Source organism: Elephas maximus, chromosome 3 (genome assembly GCF_024166365.1).
Source record: "Elephas maximus indicus isolate mEleMax1 chromosome 3, mEleMax1 primary haplotype, whole genome shotgun sequence".
Classification (NCBI taxonomy): Eukaryota; Metazoa; Chordata; class Mammalia; order Proboscidea; family Elephantidae; genus Elephas; species Elephas maximus.
In genome coordinates this window covers 7951246-7963308 of record NC_064821.1, presented here as the reverse complement: position 1 = coordinate 7963308, position 12063 = coordinate 7951246, and positions in this window count along the sequence as shown.

Here is a 12063-nt window from a genome sequence, read left to right as displayed (position 1 = left end):
GGTCTGGGTTTTCACCCCTGGTAACCACTAATCATTTCTGCTTCCTATATATTCACTTATTTCATACAAATGAAATCATATAGTATTTGTCCTTTGGCAATTAACTTATTTCGCTCAGGATGATGTTTTCAAGGTCTCTCCATGTCGCGGCGTGCATAGGGACTTCATTCCTCTTCATGGCTGAGAAGTATTCCACCGTGTGGATGGAGCACATCGTGTTTATCTGTTCGTCTGTAGATGGACATCTCGGTTGTTTCCACTTTTAGCTCTTGTGAAAAGTGCTGCAGTGAACGTTGGTGTTCACTGTTTGTGTTTCCGCTTTCATGTCTTCTGGGTGTATGCCCAGGATTAGGATTGCTGGGTCATATGGTAGTTCATAGGGTCGGAATCGACTCGACGGCAATGGTGGTGGTGGTGGATGGTAGTTCTATGTTCAACTTTTTGGGGAAATGCCAAACTGTTTTCCACACCGGCTGTGCCATCTTACGTTCCCACCAGCAATGGATGAGGGTTCCAGTTTCTCCATGACCTCACTAACATCTGCTCTTTTGCATTTTTTTAACCATTCTGGACTTACATCTCCATCTGCAGAATGGGCCCACAAGAACCACTTACTCCCAGGGTGAGCATGAAGGCTCTCTGCGTTTGGGCAGGCCAAGGTTTAGCATGTAGCAAGCATTCAGTGATGATAAAATAATAATATCCAATCCTCACACGGTGCTTACTGTATCTGGGGCACAGTGCTAAGCTCTTCTATGCCTCACCTCATTTAATTCTCGCCACAGCTCATGAGTTAGGGCTGTGACTGTTCTTGTTCTTGTTAGTTGCCATCAGTTGATTCCAAATCATGGTGACCCCACATACAACAGAATAAAACACTGCCCTGTCCTGCGTCATCCTCACAATCGCCAGCACATTCGAGTTCACCTTGGGGGCTATTGTGCCAATCCATCTCACCAAGGGTCCCCATCGCCCTCACTGGCCCTCTGTTTCACCAAACACGATGTCCCCTGCCAGCAATTGGTCTCTCCTGATGGTGTGTCCAAAGCAAGTAAGTTGGGCAATATTCTGTTGCGATCCATAGGTATTTCCCTGACTGATTTTTGAAAGTAGATCACCAGCCCTTTCTTCCTAGTCTGTCTTAGTTTGGAAGCTCTGCTAAAACTTGTGCGCTGTGGGTGACCCTGCTGGTATTTGAAATACCAGTCGCATAACTCCCAGCACCACAGCAACACCCGAGCCACCACAGTATGCCAACCCAACAGACAAGAGGTGGGGCAATGATTATCACACCCATTTTATAGATGAGGGATCTGAGGCTCAGAAAGGTACAGTGATTTGCCCAAGGTATCACAGGATTTGCTCTCCTAACCACTGCATACCTACTGCCCCCTCCGTGAGCCATCCTGATTATTACTGCTGCCTCAGCTTGGAAGGAAAGGACCCATCACAAAGATGTGAAGACTGAGGTTCAGCCAATGGTGTCACCAGCCAGGGTCCCTCGGAGCCAGTGAGTGATCGAGCTGGGATGGAGAGCCAGGGCTCAGAATCTAGACTGTGTACCACCTCTGCATGTTGATGGGTGAGAAGAGGACTCTATCCCAGGGCAGTGGAGGGGCCTGAGCTGGGGTCGTGGGTTTGAGTTCTAACTTATGTCTCCTCTCTGGGCCTCAGTTTTCCGTACGCAAAGCTTGAACCAGACATATGGAAGCAGGCCAGGGTAATGGGTACCTGGGAACGCTCCAGAGTCAGAAATACAGGTTCTTTGGGTCTCAGTTTCTTCATCTGTAAAATGGAGGTAATAATACAGGAAAACCTACGAAAGCCGGAACCTGTGTAAGTGGAAACCTGTCAGAGAAGGAAAATGCAGGTATTTTCCACTAATAGAGAGCAATAGAAAAGTGGTAAGCCTGCATCTTGTCAAAGGTGGAAAACTTGCAAGACCAGGAAAAGCAAGGCAGCCGCGCTGAATTCCAGCTCTCACAGGTTTCAGTGTATTTAGCAATAGTATTATCCGCCTTGGCATGACTGACATTTGGGGATCCTTCTCTGGGGTGGGGCAGTCCTGTGCACTGACCTCTACCCATTCAATGCTGGTATCACCCTCCCCCAAGTCGTGGCAACCACAAATGACCCCAGACCTTGCCAAGTGTCCCCTGGAGGGCCAGAATCGCCCCTGGTGAGACCCACTGCCCACATTATAGGGTCAGAGGCCTATGTTGTGTTAATACTTCTGATACCCAACTCTGTGTATGAGTTCCATCTCGGCTGTTTATGCACCCTGTGACCCCGGGTGAGTCACTTCCATTCCCGACCCCCAGTTTCCCCATCTATAAAATGGGGATTCATTCCCAGGACCTCCCCCCCCAAAGATGCCACAAAACTGAGCTGATGTCTATAAACTGCTTTAGTCGTCCAAGTAAGAGCTCACTCAAGGAGCCCTGGTGACATGGCAGTTAAGTGCTCAGCGGCCAACCAAAAGATTGGCAGTTTGAACCACCCCCAACAGCTCCACGGAAGTTTACGGTAAAGATTCCAAACAAGAACACTAAACCCATGGCCGCTGAGTCCATTTTGACTCATAGCAACCCTTCAGGACAGAGTAGAACTGCCCCATAGGGTTCCCAAGGCTGTAATCTTTATGGACACAGACTGCCACATCTTTCTCCCGAGGTGCAGCTGGTGGGTTCAAACCACCGACCTTTGGGTTAGCAACCTAGCACTTAACCACTGCGCCACCAGGGCTCCTTCAGTAAAGATTACAGCCTAGAAAACCCTGTGGGGCAGTTCTACTCTGTCCTATAGGGTCGCAGGAGTCGGAATCGACTCCACAGCGCACTAGAACAACAAAGAACTCACTCAACAGATGCTATTGTTCCCACAAATGGAATCTTCTAGAAGGCTCTGGTGTTGGCCCCCTGCACCCTCCCCACTGGCTGCCTCCTCTCTGGGCCCCAGACTCAGTGGGCCACGGCGGCGGGCGTTGGGGACGTTTCCTGTGCGGTGGCCGGCGGTGCCCACCGAGCCAGGTGGGCCAACGGGAGAATGCAGCTGGGGCCGCCCCACTTCCTGCCCCCGGTGGAGGTGCTGCCTCTCACGCTCCCCCAACCCCAAAATATCCCTCTCTCCCAGAACCAATGCCAGCTGCAGCCTCCGACTGGGGGTCACCCGCCCCCAGCCCAGCAGCCGCCACCACGGTGCCTGTCCCGCTGGGAGTGTCCGCCCCCTGCTGCTGCTACCTCCGGCATTCCATTCCCAAGGAGGGGACTCGGCCTCGCCCACCCACCTCCCAGGAAACAGAAGCTCCGAGGAGGCCGGGTGGCTGAAGGGAAGAGGCCCCCTTGCCTCCCTGGGTGGCTGAGCTTCATGTCTGGCCAGGACCCCCAATTATCACCCCAAGTGTGTGTTTGCGGGGGGGGGGGTGAAGGGGCGGGTTGCCAGGACAACAGGCCCCCACCTCCTCTGCCTGGAAACAAAGAGGCAGCCAGGCGCGCCAAGGACGGCATGTTCCCTCCCCGCCAACGTGACTGGGGCGGCCTGGCAGCTGGCACTCAGAGGACAGTGCCCGGAACCACTGGCCTGGCCACACTCAAGAAGGGTGGGGGTGGCGGGGGGGCGGTAGCCGAAGGAACAGACAGGCCATGAAATTGGTGCCTGGTCAGGCTTCCCCAGACCGCGGCCCTTCGGCCACAGGTCTGTTCCTGCAGACTTCAGGACCTCACAGAAGGGGCAGGGGGCCCCAGATATCTGGCTCCACGCTGACCACCTCAGCCTGGCGGACAAAGACTGGGCAGAGGCCTTCCCACTGCCCGGCCCCCATGTTGGGCCTGCTGTGACCTCAGGCATGAGTCCAGGACTAGGGGTATCCCAAGAACCCCACCAGCAGCTCCCCCCCCCCCCGCCGGCTTGGACGTGGCTGGCCGAGGGGATGGTGGGTCTCAGCACAGCTCCCCTCCCCCAAGCCTGTCACCGCCTCACAGGGGGCAGCGGGCAGCTGGCGCCACTGAGGGCCAGGAGGCGGGGATGGGCCAGGGCCTGCATGTTAAAAGACCTGGCTTCCTGCAGCGAGCAGGCCAGGCTGAGACAAAAACCCTGCCCGTTGGCCACCAGGGCCACTGTTAGCCCTACAGTCCACCCGGTGGGTTGGCGCCCAGCAGGGGAGAGATGCGGACAGGCCAGGCCAGGCCGGGCAGGTAAGACACAGACACATAGCTAGACAGACCCATTTTTAGTATAAGTATGTCCCTTGCAATATTTGGGATATACTTATACTCAAAAATTATTCATTGTTATCTGCTTCTGTAAAGACTGTTACTGGGTGCTTTCAAGTGGATTCAGACTCACAGCGACCCCGTGTGGCAGAGTAGAATTGCCCTATAGGGCTTTCCAGGCTGTAATTTTTACGGGAATGGATAGCCAGGTCTTTCTCCTGGGGAGTCCCTGGGTGAGTTCAAACAGCCATCCTTTCGGTTAGCAGCCAAGAGCTTAACCATCTGTACCACCAGGGTTCCCTCTAAGAAAACCTTATGGGGCAGTTCTGCTGTGTCACAAGGGGCTGACATGAGTTGGAATAGACTCGGCATCCAACAACAACCAGAAATTCAAATTTAGCCGGGTGTCTTGTACTTTTATTTATTACATCTGACACCTCTAGGGCTGGGGTTACGGGAGAGGCAAACTGAGCTCGGCAATGTCCCCCCAAAGTTGCCCCTCTGTTGGGTCCCTGGCTCAAAAGGCACCGCTGTTGCCATGTCCCCAGTCCTCAGCTAGAGCCGGCACCAGCCTCACTTCGCAAACCAGGACCCATCCACTTTCTCTCGGGAGTCTGTCTCCAGTCTGCCTGTCCCCTGCAGGCCCGGCCTGGGCCGTCATCTCCACCCAGACCCTGCCTGGCTTTCCCTGCTTCTCATCAGCCCCGCCTGCCCCTTCTTCCTTGAGACCTGAAAGAGGCCCACCCCTGCTCTGAAATCCACAGTGGCTCCCCACTGCTCCCAGGATAAAAGTCAAAAGCCTCCACTTGTCACTCCAGGGCCCTTCCCCAGAGGGGCTCCAACTGGTCCACTCCTCAACACCCAAACCCTCCGGCCCTATCGAGCTCTTATTTCCTAAATGCCACCTTCTCTCTCGGGCCTCTGGACACCAAACTTAAATCAGGGCCTGCCCCTCCTCTGCCCACAGCCCTCCAGGCCCCCCACCTCCCTCAGGTAAAAGCCCAAGCCCTCCCCGTGGCCTACAGGGCCCTACACGACCTGCCCTGACCCCTCCCTGCCCTGCCCTCCTCCTCCCTGACCCTCGCTCACTCCGCTCCAGCCACACAGCCCCCTCGCCATTCCTCCAACTCACCAGGCCTCGTCCTGCCCCAGGGCCTTCGCACAGGCTGGTCCCTCTGCCTGGAACAATGCTCTTCCCCAGAGAGCCACAGGGCTCACCTCCTCACTGCCTTCAGGTCTCAGCTCAAATGTCACGTCCTTAGAGAGGTCTCCCTTGTCCATCTCATTTGAAACTGCAAACCGCCCCCAATGCCCTTTCCCCGCCATATTTCTCTCCATTGCTCATGTTGCCTTCAGATCTACTATACCATGTATTACTTTGGGTCTTAGATACCACCTGTTTCCCTCACCAGGATGCCAGCTCCACGGTGGCAGGGGTGTTGTCTGTCTAGCTCACCACTGTATTCCCAGCTGGGCGCACCAAAACCAAAACGAAACCCGTTGCTGTGGAGGCGATTCCAACTCCTAGCGACCCTACAGGACGGAGCAGAACTGCCCCAATGGGTTTCCAAGGAGCGCCTGGTGGATTCGAACAGCCGACCTTTTGTTTAGCAGCTATAGCTCCTAACCACTGTGCCACCAGGACTCTGGGCGCACAGGAGGTACTTAATACATACTTTCTCAATGAATGAATGTCACTGTTATGAGTTGAATTGCGTCTTCCCCCAAAAATATGCTCAAGTCCTAACCTCTGGTACCAGTGCACGTGACCTTGTCTAGAAGTAGGGTCTTTGCAGATGGTGGCAGTTAACGTGAGGTCACACAGGAGTAGGGTGGGTCCTGATCCTACATGACAGGTATCTTTATAAGGAGAGGACAAGAGAGAGACAGACAGACAGATGCAGAGGGTAGACAGCCATGTGAGGACAGAGGCAGAGACTGGAATGATGCACCAACAAGCCAAAGAATGCCTGGGGCCACCAGAAGCAGGAAGAGACAAGGAAGGACCCCCCCAACCCCCACCTCGCCAGAGCCTTCAGAGAGAGCACAGCCCTGCCAACACCTTGATTCCAGACTTCTGGCCTCCAGGGCTGTGAGAGAAGAAATATCTGTTGTTTTAAGCGCCCCCCGCCCCGCCCCGATTTGTGGTACTTTGTTATGGCAGCCCCAGGAAACCAGTACAGCCACTTGGCCTGAAACATCCTTCTGCCGCCTCCCGCGCCCCACCTCTCTATGTCTTTAAGACTAACGGAAGCAGGTGAGATCATTATCCTCCTCCAGTTTTCCACCTCCAGTCCTTTCCCCTCCAAACTTTTACCACAGGGCTGCCTGAGAGAACTTTCAAATGCCCCAGCCTGCGCTTGTGGCTCTAGCACCTTCTGTGGCTCCCCAGGGCCCTCAGGACCCTCGTGACCTGGTGTTTGCCAACTATCCAGCTCCATCACTCCTTGCTGTCCCCCTCACGTTCTACCCTCCAGCCTCACTCTGAGGCTTTGCACTCTCTGTTCCCTCTGCCCGGAACAGCGCTCTGGTACCTCCACCTGCTTGGCCCCCACCCATCCCTCAGGTCTCAGCTTAGACATCTCCTCCTCCTGGAAACCTTCCAGGATCGTCCTCACCGCTCACCTTGTTCTGGGACCTCCTCTGGGCTCCACCCCTGCCTCTGTACCCCCATTCTCAGTCATGCTTACCCTCTATTTATCCGCCTGGCCATCAGAACCAACTGACCCGTCAGGCCCAGGAGGCCCAGGAGGCCCAGGATCCAGGGCTCACAACACTTTTAGGGGCCCATGGAAATGTTTGAATTTTAATTTCGCTAAGAATCAGAAGAAAACAGAGACTATAATAATAATGTCTTGTTGTTGTCAGTTGCTTCAAATTTGGCTCTGACTCATGGTGACCCCATTACAACAGAATGCAGTGTTCCCTGGTCCTGTACCATCTTCCCAATTGTTGGCATGCTCAAGTCCATTGTTACAGCCGCTGTGTATTTTGGGTGGCTTCCAATCCAGGAAGTCTTCTAGCACTGTATCGGACAATATTCTATTGTGACCCGTAGGGTTTTCATTGGCTAATTCTCAGAAGTAGATTGTCAGGCTTTTCTTTCTAGTCTGTCTTAGTTTGGAAGCGCCACTGAAACCTGTCCACCATGGGTGACCCTGTTGGTATTTGAAATACCAGCGCCTCAGCTTCCGGCATCACAGCAACACACAAGCCACCACAGTAGGACAAGTAGACAGATGGGTGGTGGATATATAATAATCATTAGTGTTTATAATCAACTTATTAACAACATGCAGATGACATAACCCTGCTTGCTGAGAGCAAAGAGGACTTGAAGCACTTACTGGTAAGGATCGAAGACTACAGCCTTCAGTAGGGATTACACCTCAACATAAAGAAAACAAAAATACAACTGGACCAATAAGCAACATCACGATAAATGGAGAAAAGGATGAAGGTGTCAAGGATTTCATTTTACTTTGAATCCACCACAGTCAACGCCCATTGGAAGCAGCAGTCAAGAAATCAAATGACGTATTGCATTGGGCAAATCTGCTGCAAAAGATCTCTTTAAAGTGTTAAAAAGCAAAGATGTCACCTTGAGGACTAAGGTGCACTTGACCCAGGCCATGCTGTTTTCAATTGCTTCATATGCACGTGAAACCTGGACAATGAATAAGAAGACTGAAAGAGAATTAATGACTTTGAATAATGGTGTTGGCGAAGAATATTGAATATACCGTGGACTGCCAGAAGAATGAACTCATCCGCCTTGGAAGAAGTACAGCCAGAATGCTCCTTAGATGGCAAGACTTGGTCTCACGTACTTTGGACATGTGATCAGGAGGGACCAGTCCCTGGAGAAGGACATCATGCTGTTAAAGTAGAGGGTCAGTGAAAAGGAGGAAGACCCTCAACAAGATTGGATTGACACAGTGGCTGCAACAATGGGCTCAAGCATAACAACAATTGTGAGGATGGCGCAGGACCGGGCAGTGTTTCACTCTGTTGTACACGGGGTCACTATGAGTCAGAACTGACTGGACGGCAGCTAACAACAATGTTTATAATAGATATACAATAATTATTTCAGTCTGGGTTATAATAATTGTCTTCAATGAAGCCATAAAAGATAATTGTAAATTTTTTTTCACAGAGGATGGGGGCCCACCAAATCCTTCATATGGATCTGCTGGTTCCCACTGTCTCTCCCCATCACACAGGACTGTGAGTTCTGTGAAGGTGGCGGTGGAGACTAGGTCCTCAGGGCTGCCCAGCAATGCCTTGCATACAGAAGGTGCTCAATAATTGTTTTTGGAATGATTGACTATCCAATCACTGTGCCCTCACAGACAGGCCTGGCCTGGCTCACACATAATAGGAGATGCTTAATAAATGGACTGACGGACAGATGGAAGAGTCAGAGGGCAAAGGTAGAGACACCAGGGACTAATCTGGGAGCAGCAGCGCCACCTCCTGGCAAAACGCTCACTGCCTCTCCCTCCCCAAGGTTGTCAAAGCCCTCCCACCTGAAGAAGGTTAGAATGGGTGGGGGAAGAGGAGGGTTGAAGGCACACAAATACAGTGTTCAAAACCTGAGGCTGCCAATTTCTGGCTGTGTGACCCAGGGCAAGTTACTTTGCCTCTCTGAGTCTCAGTTTTCTCATCCAGAAAATGGGGAGAATCAGGCCTCTTGAGTAATTAATGACGTAGCTCAGAAAACAGCAGCTATTTCTTACCTCCTACCCCGGTTTTTTTTTTTTTTTTTACCCCAGGATGTAGGAGACAAGGATGGGACCTCTAGACTGGTGTTGCTCTCAACGAGCCTCCAGTTTGGGGGGTGACACAGACGCCCACAAAACCAAGGTGGGAACAAAGGGCAGGATATGAGCCTGGGAAAGAGTTGTTGGATCAATCAAAAAACAAACCAACAAACTAGGTGCCCATTTACATTTGAATGTCAGACCAATAACAAATTAGTTTTGAGTATATGTCCCCAAAATTTCATGGGATATGCTTATATTAAAAAATCTGTTGTTGATCTGGAATTCAAAGGTAACTGAGCATCCTGTATTTGATCTGGCAACCCTAGTCTGGGGGAAGCACAGTGGGACCCTGGCCTCTGCCTGGGGGCTAGCAGGGGAGGCTTCCTGGAGGAGGCATTGGATCCAGCACGAGAGCTTTAAGTGCAAAGGACCAGAGGGCTGGCCATCCTTGCTTCCCCTCCCCCACAAGCACAGTGGCAGATGTCCTTGGCTGATCTCACAGGTGACCAGGTGTCTGCTCACCAGGGAAGGATAGCCCCATAGTATCAGGCTAATCTCCTCAGCTCGACCCTGTCTTTGCCTACATGGTGCCCCCTGCTGGGCCAGCTGTCTCTTCCCCTTTTTCGGAGGTTGTATTGGAGTCCCTAAGTAGCCCTGGTGGTTCAGTGGTTAAAGTGCTCAACTGCCAACTGAAAGGTTGGCGATTTGAACCCACCAGCAGCTCTGTGGGAGAAAGATGTGGCAGTCGGCTCCCAAAAAGATTAACGAAAACTACACCCATTGCCGTCGAGTCAATTCCAACACATAGCAACCTTATAAGACAGACCAGAACTGCCCCACAGGGCTTCCAAGGCTATAAATTTTATGGAAGCAGACTGCCACATCTTTCCCACGTGGATCAGCCGGTGGGTTCGAACCACCGACATTTCAGTTGGCAGCCGAGCACTTCAACCACTGAGCAACCAGGGCTCCTTTCTGTAAAGATTGTTGTTGTTGTTAGCTGCCGTTGAGTTCTCATAGCGACCCTGTGCACCACAGAAGGAACACCGCCCGGTCCTGTGCCATCCTCACCATCATTGTGATGTTTGAGCCCATTGTTGCAGCCATTGTTGCAGCCATCCCATTGAGGGTCTTCCTCTTTTCTGCTGACCCTGTACTTTACCAAGCATGATGTCCTTCTCCAGGGACTGGTCCCTCCTGACAACATGTCCAAAGTACATGAGACGAAGTCTCCCCATCCTCGCTTCTAAGGAGCATTCTAGCTGTACTTCTTCCAAAACAGATCTATTCATTCTCTGGCAGTCCATGGTAAAGACTGTTGTTGTTGGGTGCTGGCAGGTTGGTTCTGACTCATAGGGACATTACGCACAACAGAACGAAACCCTGCCCAGTCCTGCACCATTCTCACGGTCGTTGTTATGCTTGAGCCCATTGTTGCAGCCGCTGTGTGAATCCAACTCCTTGACAGTCTTCTTTTCCACTGACCCCCTACTTTACCAAGCATGTTATCCCTCCTGATAACAAGTCCAGCGTATGTGAGATGAAGTCTCGCCATCCTTGCTTCTAAGGAGCATTCTGGTTGTACTTCTTCCAAGACAATCGGAAAAAAGATTACAGCCTAGGGAACCTGATGGGGCAGTTCTATTGGATGGGAGTGCCTTGGTGGTGCGAAAGGTTAACATGCTGGACTGCTACCCAGAAGACTGGCAGCTGGAGTCCACCCAGAAGCACCTCGGAAGAAAGGCCTGGCAATCTGCTTCCGGACAATCAGCCACTGAAAATTCTATGGAGCACAGCTCTACTCTGACATACGGGGGCTCGCCATGAGTTGGAATCTACCCAGTGGCAACTAGTTTGAGGTTGTATTCCTTACCAGGCCCTTTAGCTCAGAAGACGTGGGGCAAAATCACCAGGTCTTTATTTTCCAAATCAAAAATTGGGTTATGTCCCCTTAACTAGAGAGATTTTGGCTATGTCCAGCCCTGAAGGCCACTCAGAAGCTGAAGGCCACCTGGCACACCTCCCATTGACCATGGAACAACGTAACTTCGGACAAGTCATTCTGTATCTCTGCCCCTTGACGCCCATTTCCTTTTAATCTCCACTTCCTTCATCACCTCCAGCCACGAGGGCCTCCTCGCTGTTCCTCCATCTCGCCAGACATGGTCTTGCCTCAGGGCCTTTGCACAGGCTGCTCCCTCTGCCTGGAAGGCTCTTCCTCCAGATAACTACACACTTCTCCCTGTCGCCTCCCTCGGTTCTGGGCTCCAGTGTCACTCAGGAGGCCTCCCCGACACCATCTTAAAAAAAATTTTTTTTTTTTTTTTTAATTTTGCAGACCCCGTATTCCTGACCTCAGCCCCGGCTTCAATTTTCTCTGTAGCACTTACCCAGCTGACTCGTACATTCACTCATTTGTCCTGTCTGCATTCCCTCTCCCCCACTGGACAGGGAATGCTATAGTACCAGGCCTGCTGTCTGTCTTGCTCACAGCTGTTTCACTGGTGCCCAGCACAGGGCCCAGCATGCCGTAGGAACTCAATAAAGACAGTTTACAGACTGAGAGGATAAAGAAAAATTTTAGAGGGAAAAATAAAATCTAAGTGAGAGCAGACTCAGGTAGGGGTTGATCCAGGAGTCAGAGGAAGAAAAGGCCTGCAGCAGCTGTGAAATTGCTCTCTCTTATAGCGTACTGCTGGTTTTAAATCAGGAAGGGTGCGTGTCAGGGTGGCATCCTTTTATCAAACTTATTCAATCTGTAGACAGAGCAAATAACCCGAGAAGCTGGACTATGTGAAGAAGAACAGGGCGTCAGGATTGGAGGAAGACTCATTAACAACCTGCGTTATACAGATGACACAACCCTGCTTGCTGAAAGCGAAGAGGACTTGAAGCACTTGCTAATGAAGATCAAAGACCACAGCCTTCAGTATGGATTACGCCTCAACATAAAGGAAACAAAAATCCTCACAACTGGACCAATGAGCAACAACATGATAAACGGAGAAAAAATTGAAGTTGTCGAGGATTTCATTTTACCTGGATTCACAATCAACGCCTGTGGAAGCAGCAATCAAGAAATC